General features: G+C 32.1%; 1 pseudogene; it reads right to left on the bottom strand.

The window, feature by feature from the left end:
* Positions 1–2,249: 2,249 nt before the first annotated feature.
* LOC107806817 (uncharacterized) lies at positions 2,250–7,511 on the bottom strand (annotated as a pseudogene).
* Between the last annotated feature and the right edge of the window lie 2,400 nt (positions 7,512–9,911).

Below are 9,911 nucleotides of genomic sequence, written 5' to 3' on the forward strand. Positions count from 1 at the left end.
GTTTAACGAAAAATTTATTTTAAAAGTCAAGAAAAAAATAATTGTTTCCGATATTTATCTCTAATATTGTCACTAAATAAATATTGTTGGATATATACAAGATTTCTTGTAGAGACACACAGTGTTTGTTATATACCCCTTCCTTGCCATTTTATTTGAGGGGTGTTAATTTAAGAAAAAATATAAAAAGTTTTGAAAAATGTCATAGACAATTTTTGTGATTATAAATTTATGTCATTAAAGATAAAATTAGAAATACTTAGAGATATTTCTAACTATAAAAAGATATAGTTCTCCTTGGAATAGATTAAAAATAAAAATGTGTCACATAAAATAGGACGATTGAATACTTTGAATGAGATTATCATGGAAAAGACTAGTCACAATACCCATGCATCTCAACTCCGATCCATATAATCCACTATATTATGAAATCTTCACAAACTATACAATCCGGTATTTTTTGTATTAGTTGTTAGTTGCTACATTATTGCTTGTCAATATCAGGTGGAAGTTTCGGGGGCGGCTAATAGAATTGTGTGGCCTAAACCCAAAATATATTAAAAGATTCTTAAATTTTCATAAAGCCTCGTATCATAATGAGACACAAAAGAAACCCACACGACTTTGGTCTTGTGCTAAGAATACAACACATGACGAGGTTAGGCTCACATCACTATTTTGAACTCTCCATGAATAAAAGCATGATATTTAAGTAAAAAAAAAGGTAGATGGGTGGACTCATTGTCCATCTAATTGACTGCCCTTGAAATTTCTTCATTAAAAAAAATGAGACACAAAATAACTTACTTTCTGATATATGGATTAATCAAATATGACAAAAAATAGCTAATTCAAAGAATCTGAATTGAAATTAGAGAGTGAAATTATCAAAAATATGAGGAAAAAAGAGTGTACATACAGAAAGAAAAATTAGAATTGATGAAAAAATAAATATACCAATTAATCCAATGCGGGAAAAAATTTGTGATTATTTACTCCCAACCATACAACCTCAATCAAATTTAAGAAATGTAAATATATAACTCGATATAATTAAGCCATCATGTATGGAACGGACTATTAGCGACAGTATTCGATTAAATACCGTGCTTTCTTTTACCATGGTGTACAAGTAGGGGTGTATATAGGTGGGGTTCGTTCGGATTTTTCAATTATCAAATCAAACTAATGTCGGATTTTTAAATTTATAAACCAAACCAAAATAACAAACTCGGATTTTTCAATCTCGGGTTTTTTTCGGATTTTCGGATTTTCTTTTCCTGGTAAACTCTTCATAGCATAAAATATGTAACTTGTGCTCCAAATATTTCTTAAGTCCTAGTAAAATACAACTATATAATGTATTTTCTAAGAAACTAACACAATAATATGAGATAAGTCATAGCATTATACTAAAATATTCAATAATAAAGATAAAATAATAAAATTACATAAAACAAATATTGTTAATTAATAAGCCATAATAAAAATTAACATAATCTAAAAATATTATATAGGTCATGCTAAAATAAGTATAGCTAATAAGTACTAATATTAATTACATAACTAAGCACGAAAGAAAAAGATAAACTAAGTTATGCATTTTCATTATAAACCAATGTAAAACTAAATTAATTATCCAACACTATCGTCATTCCTAGTATTGAATTGAATTTCTTTTGTTAGCATTAGTATTGATTTGAATTTTGTTTGAGTTACTACATTTGTGGGCTATAAAATGTATTTACCATTCAAGAATGTTATGTCTAAACTTGAAATAATACGTTAAAAGATAAAACTGTGAAAAAGTTTAAGAAATATTTATAAATTATATTACAATAAATATTTATATGTATAAAATATTTTTTAAAATTATATAAATGTACTATCGGGTTGGTTTAGTTTCGGTTTGACTTTTTTAAGTTAAAATAAAACCAAGCCAATTATGGTTGGATTTTATTTTTCAATACCAAACCAAATCAAACCAAACCACATCGGATTTTTTTTCCGGTTTGACTCGAATTATCGATTTGGTGTGGTTTATCAGTTTTCTTTGTACACCATGTGTACAGGTGTTCCACCATTTCTCCCCCCGTCATATACGACCTTTTTCGTACTAGTGAAGCTCGGCATCCACAAGGTTGAATAACTGCTCAAAGTTGAAAGTCATATTTTGTTGATAATTAAAATTCAGCAGATTGATTTAAATAATTGGTAGCTCCTTTGTGTAACAACATCGAAGACGATTTTTAACCGTTGAGCTTAGAGAATCAGTAACCTAATAAACGGATGAAATATGGATGGATATCATCATTCACTATTATCAAACCATAATCATTTCAAAGATGACCACAAATTGAAGTGATTATCATTGTTCCATAAGCCTTCATTGAGGGGAATGCCGCGAAGAAACCAAGTTTAATTTTACCTTTTTTGTGCCCCTTTTTAATTTCAGCGTAGGATCTTACTTCAACAAGTCGCAGTTGTTTCACAAACTCCAAGTGCAAAGGCTATCAAAGTCGAGGAGATTTTCCTGTGTCTGCAGCAGCACTACGGTAATCATATACACCGATGCCTCGCTTTTTACCAAGTCTACCAGCATCAACATACTGCACAAGGAGAGGGCACGGCGCATACTTATCGTCCCCTAGACCGACATGAAGAACTTTCATGATCGACAAACAAACATCCAGTCCAATAAAATCTGCAAGTTCCAAAGGACCCATAGGATGGTTGGTTCCCAGCTTCATTCCTGTATCGATGTCTTCTTTTGTTGCAACTCCGGTATAAAGTGTATGAAAGGCTTCATTAATCATAGGCATCAAAATTCGGTTTACAATGAAGCCAGAATAATCCTGAGAACAGATAACTGTCTTACCAAACCTGCAAATAATAGATAGTCAGAAATTAGTTGCAGATTTCTTCCCCTTTCCAGAGGATAAGAGACTAGTCTTTTGCAAGTAGAGGATAAGATAAATTCTTTTGCCTTTCTTTTAATTCATCTCATACATTAGAAATAACAGATACTGTATAATTTTTGTCCATGCTGCTTATGAAGCATTATAAAACAACTTATGTAGAGATGTTCAGGTGACTAAACAATCTCGCATCTTGTGACAGAGGATACGTAACAAGGATCCTTTCTCGTTTTTTGGCTGCATCTGTCAATCAATCAACTATGTCTCTATTTCAAACTATCTGTGTTACATATATGAATCCTCCCATTTCATTCCGATATGGCAATCTAAATGAAAATAAAATATAGGAAATGACATGAGACTCAATTTCATGAAATATCCACCTAAAGAAAAATTTTATATTCAATCTGAAGAAGCTTAAAGACTTGAGACAGCAACAAGTGGATGGGAGGTTCTCTAAGCCAAGTATCTAAGATAAGCCAATTGTAAATCTTAGTTCTTAAAACCATCACAGCGCAACCCTCCATGAAGAATATGAGCCCCTTAAGATACTTTTGGGCCAAGACAACTTGGGAAAGAGCTCAAATCTATTGTGTAAAAGTGGAGCTTTGCAGCTACATAATGAGATTGTGTTTGGTCGCGGTGAAACTCAGGCAAATGGTTATACCCGTAGGACATGTAGCTAGATTATATGTGACTGTTAATCTGAAAGCGTAAATATTTCAGGGAGAAAATTTCTTTAACAATGTCTGAGGAAATATGCAAATCTTTGTAAATCCTAGTCGCAGGGTTTTCCTAACAGTTACCTCTCTGCCAGGCATTTAGTGGCACAATACGTGTCTTCTGATGTATCTGCACCCCGAATAATCTCAACCAGCTTCATAATAGGTGGAGGGTTCATAAAGTGCATGCCGATCACCTGCCCATGAAAACATAAAAAACAGAAAAGCTATATGAACCCTAAGCAGTCGATGGGTACACGTAACTTGAGTTTACTTTAAAGAGGCACAGAGACAGATAGAGAGAGCATATCAGGAAAGGCAAATGATTACAAGTGTCTAATTCGTTGTCAGCTTGTGTTGAGGATTTGATATTCCCTAATAAGTACCAGAATTTAGGAGATAGAAGAAAAAAACAAATATATATGAGACACACATGTATACACACACGAGAAAGAAGAAAATACATTTTTATGTGGCCTACAATGATTAAAACCCTCCACTAGCGGTGTTTTAGGAGCCAAAAAGCTATCAAATTGAATTGACCAGTGAGTTCTACATAATATGCAACAAAAGTAAAGAGGGATAATTCTGTTCTATTCACGAATAGAACTCTCAACTTCTTTATGAGATAATTAATCCTTCTTCAAACCATCACTTGGAGAAATAAGGTTGCTTAGCAGTTACTGCGAGTCTGCGACCATCGTTCTGCAAACGTCTTTCTTCACCCTTATCCATATCCATGTGACATTCCAACAGTTGTTTTTAGCAGCCATTAAAAAAAGTCTTGTTAGTCCCATGTCTTCTGATTAGCAGCGAGGAGCCTTACACCTTCAACTTTACCACCCACTTTATTCACTTAACAAAAAGTAATTCCTTCACATTCCAATATTATAATATTCTATCTGTTGTTCCACCGATATATAGGCAATCTCATCACAAAGCAAACTGAATTATGTGTACAGGTGGTGACTACAAAAGATGGGACATACAAACTAAAGTGCAACCATAATACAAACCACAACAAATCCTACCAGTTTGGGGAGGAGTGCCTAGATGTTGAGATTCCATAAGTCCAAAAGGAAAGAAAACAAGATACAGATAAATTCCCCACATCTTCTTTCTGAAGGATTTAAAAAAGGAAGTGAGCATGCAATTGTTTGAATCTTGGCATTTTCCTGAACTTCAACACACATATTTGAATTTCAATAAAGTAGTTCTGCTTTCAATAAGTTTCATAAGCCAGCGTTCAGCATATAATTGATCAACAGCCAAAGTGAAGCAAACCTGGCAGGGTCGGCTCGTTGAAGATGCTAGACGAGTAATGGATATAGAGCTTGTATTAGAAGCCAAAATAGCAGAGCTCTTTACAATCTTATCCAAGTTGGCAAATAAAGATTTCTTCACTTGTTCGGATTCCACAATAGCCTCGACAACAAAATCAACTGAATGTAAATCTTCCAAGCGGGATGAACACCGTAGACGTCTTACAGCGTCAGCACTTTTTTCCTGTTTTATCAAGAAGTTATTAAACACGAAACTCACGGCTGTTCGAATTTCCTAGAAATTACTCCAAACAACACCTTCCAAGAGTAAGCAGTATTCGCAGCCTCAAAATCTTACTCCCCCGCCCCATTTGATACACACTATTGCAACCTTGGGAATCAAATGAGTTTTTTCTTTAATTAGCTAAAAATAGGGAACAATGGAAGAAAAAGATCCATGTAGCAGGGGCGGATCTACTAAGGCCCGAGGGGGTGGTACGCCACCCGCAAGCTTCCGCCAAAACGTTAAATATATATGTATATACATGTACAAAATGCTATAAATATTTCACTTGCCACCCAGAGTAACGAAAGAAGTCAAGGTGCCAGTGGCAAGGGGCAGTCAATTCTTCCTTGGTGGTGAGGGATCGATACTTGTACCTGAAGTTTTTGAACTTTTTGGTTTGCTGCATCTATTAAATGTTTCTGTCATTCTATCATTATACACATATATTATGTTCTCCTTATTTATCTTTCTTTAATTTTGTTGACTTTATTACTTGGCTTTTGACTTTTTTGTCTCTATACTTAGGGAGTATTAGTTTATTTCACACAAAGTTAAAGTACCTTTGACAAATTTTCTCTCCCTACAGAATTCCAATCAAAAACCCTCAACCATTGTCTCCCATCCCTTTCAACAGTCGACACCGCTGCTTCCTCCATCGGCTTGATACGCTCTCTTGCATAATAAAGACAATTTGCTATTTCAGAATTTATCTTTAGAGGTCGATTGACTCTTGAGGGCCAAGAGAGTTTAATAGAATGGTGCTACACATCATTTTGGCCGCAGGTCATCGATTTTAATTTGACTTACTTTGGTGACCGGTGCCTATTGTGATTTGTGAAGTAAAATGCTATTATTTAGGAACTTAGAACTGAGAATAGTTTCTAGCTACACTAAGAAAGTAGAAAAATTTAAAACTAGAATTTTGGTGGTCTAAAATCTAAATTATTTGAATCTTGCTTCTAAGCTTGATCTACAGTCTACCAGCATTATTATTTCAGCAATTTGGAAAACTTTCTATTCTCATGTACAAGTTCATTGATGATTGATCTATTTCTTAAGATTTAATTGTCAAGAATTGAGAATCTTGCTATATTTTTCTTTTAGCGAGTGGAATTTGGGATTATGCGTTTAAAAAAGGATGTGATTTCCTTATTGAATTCGAATTAATTATGAATTGGATTGAACTTTTGTTTTGTAGGAAGGTTTTCTAATTTTATGAATCGAGATGCATATTAGTAATTCTATTGGAAGTTTTATACTTTGTGCAAAGTTGTCATAATTATTATTATATTTTTTCGTTTGATCCATTCGTCTATATAAACCAAAAAGATGAATAACCCAAATTGAAACCCATATTTATTTAGATCGTGTATATAACAAGACGTCTACGTTCAAAGTAGCGTGGCACCCGGAACCTTCAAATCCTGGATCCGCCTTTGCATGTAGGTGATACATGCTAGTTGGGAATAGGAGAGAACTTCTAATACTATTATTGTTACTATTATTTATATATATTTAACTTATTTTTTACTTTTATTTTTATTTGGTATGATTATGACATGAGTTGAGCTTAAACAGGGAAGTGAGGATTCATATCAACTTGTTTGAGACGGAGACATAGTTATTCTTGTAAACCTTTCGAAACATTTTTGTACATATTATGTTTCAAAAAAAAGAAAATTGTGATTTATAGTCCTTTTTAATTGCATACTATTTCAAAATCTTTTGAGGAATCAATTTATGAAATTCCCACAAAAAAGTTACTCTAGATATTTTGACCTTATATTCTGGAAATCCATTATACCTTTTATGGTTAGAGGGAGTGTTTAGTAGTAATTCTAGCTAAACTTTTTTTGGAAAAGGTAAAATTTAAAGAAAATGACTTCTTTTTCTTGCAATTCAAAGCAACAGTAAAAAGGAAATTCAGAGGAAAAAAATTCAGCTAATAAGTAGGATAGCGAAGTTTACTGGTGAAGAAGGAAGGAGGAAGAAATACCTGAGAGAGTTGTCCTTTGGAGAGGAGGCGTTGAATAATATTGGAAATAGAATTTTGGGCTTTAATAAGAGCTTCAGAATCGGTATCGTAAAGCCAAACGTCGATGCCGTTGACGGCGGCGAGTTGGGCAATTCCGGAACCCATTTGACCGGCGCCGATAAACTCCGATGCTTGTGATATTGGCCATGTCTGTATCAGATGATCACCAACAACAACAAGCTACCTAAAAAGTACTAGTATCACCTTTTTGGGAGGGAGTAGCAATTTGTTGAGAGAAAAAAAACTTATCATGTCTTGGGGTGCGCACCAAATCTTTTTTGTTGTGGTAATATTTTTTTTTTTCCTGACGTTGTTGTGTGGGTAATAAAGACACGCTATCGAATATCGAAGTACTAAAGTACTTAACCTTTCTAGGATCGGTAGTCTCTTTTGACGTCTTTTTCGTACTCCTTCGTTCATTTTTATTTATTCGTTATATTAAAAATATATTTTTATTTTTATTTATTTATTTTATTAAATAAAATAAAAAACAATTTACCCTTATCATTAATTATTCATTTCCCAAATTATTTTTCAATACTTTTTGAAATGTTATCATTATTATGAATGAAATTGTAAAATATGTATTTTTTTTTTTTTAAAGGGAGTGCGAACTCAAAGTGGACAACTAAAAGTGAACGAAGGAAAGTATTATAGAGATAAAGAAAAGTGTGGTATTGAAAAAGTATTGAGCATGCGTGCTACAATCTCGTCCTTTTCCATAAGTAAAATTGAGACAAAAGAAAAAGTTTAATTTCCGATGCCATAGGTTATTTTTCTATTTTCTCTCAATGAATTCGCAACGCTAGCTTAGCTAATCGTAATTTCCTTAAATTAACTTAGTAAACTTTTTGATTGATAAATAATATAAAATGCACACTGATTTGCTTCCATGCTTTGGCTAATCCATAGCTCCTTCATTGACTTCTCTATAAACATGACGAATTGGTGCACCACACAACTCATTCAAGGATAGTCTTCGTTTCCATTTGGTAGTACATTGTTTACTTCATTCGAGTTTGTTTCAATTTTTACTGTTTAATTTAATTTAGAGATTTTTTTCTTCCTATTAAATATCTGAAACTTATTTACCACAAATGTCCTAATTTTATATATTATCCGTCCTAAACAAGGATTATTTACAAACTAGTTAACTTGTTTCTTCGCACGATTATATAAATAAATAAATAATCGTGATTTTGTTAGTGATCATTTTATAAATTAGTTCATATAGAAAAAGAAGAAACATGCAAATACTAAACTAATTTTCACTTATAAAAATCATATCTAAACTCAAAACTAATCAAATATATAATTTTAAGTAAAATTGAATGTATTAAAAAAAGAACAACACTTGATTGAAAAATCTTCTAAAATTATAGAAAATATTTACAAAGTAAACACTTTTTCAATATTTCCCCATTCATCAAAAACATTCTCTAAAATAACCAAAAACACACCTGCAATAAAACAAAGGAAAGAACAAAATCCTCTTTTGGTCTAAATTTAAATAGGAAAGGAACTTATGGACTCGTAATCATAAAATTGAAAAGCATATGATCAATGCTTTAATCACACAACAGAAATAACTTGTATCTTTCTCTCGATCAAATTAGAGTGCATATGATATTATAATAGATATAAGAAATAAACAGAAAAGTTTCAAGAATATGAAAAAGAACTTCTGTAATTTAGCCTCGAATTTGAATCCATTTAAGTTACTTTTTTTTAGGGGTTGAACATGTCATTGTCATAGACTATGTTTTAAATGTAATTAGATTAAATATTTATGAGGGGCTTAATATGAAAGCTATATTAAATCAAACTGAATAAAAGGAGTTATCCGTATCACACAAATAAAAAAAATTAAAATCCATATAAGACTAATTTCTGGCTAAAGACTATGAAGAGGAAACATGAAACATTCTCTTCCTTTCGTTATGCTACTTTTGTTTGGAAAAAGAATTCAACCAGAGCCATATTTTTCCAATTATGAACCTAAAAAATAATTACTTTTTCTAGATAATCCTTTCTACCATTTAATCTCACAAGTTACATTTCTCTTCCATATAAATCTTAAAAGCAAATTCTTGAAAAGAATTAGACTTCTACATACTCAAGGTCATGGGTGATGAGTACCGTAACAAAAATCACTGAACAATTTAAATGTAGATATTCACTCTAATATGCATTCAAATAAAAGTTCCGAGGAACTGTTAAATCTCTCAATTGCTTTTTAGAAGTTAAAGTGAAGAAGAATTGCCGAATTAGAAGTTAGAGTGAATGAAAGAGTGAAGATGAATAGCCAAAAAGATGAAGATTTCAATTTGAGAAAATTTTCAAGAACTGAAATATTTTAGAGCAAGAATTCTTTATAGGTGCTGAAATGATATAGAATAGTAGTATTTACACGGAGTGACATATTAACTACCACACCTTTTCAAATAATAGATCTATTCCATGAAAAGGAATGACACATCCTCATACTTAAATTTTTTATTCATCTAAAATAACTACAATATTCTTCTTAATTTTCATCATTTGTTTCTCTCCATCTTTGTATTTCTTTGTTACCCATTGAATGCTAAGTTTCAGCTTTTAGAGGATTGTTTAAACAAAACAGAAGAGGCATAAGATTAACATATTTTTTCCGAACTATGACTGTGAGAAATTGAAAAAAAACTA

This window comes from Nicotiana tabacum, chromosome 2 (assembly GCF_000715075.1).
Source record: "Nicotiana tabacum cultivar K326 chromosome 2, ASM71507v2, whole genome shotgun sequence".
Classification (NCBI taxonomy): Eukaryota; Viridiplantae; Streptophyta; class Magnoliopsida; order Solanales; family Solanaceae; genus Nicotiana; species Nicotiana tabacum.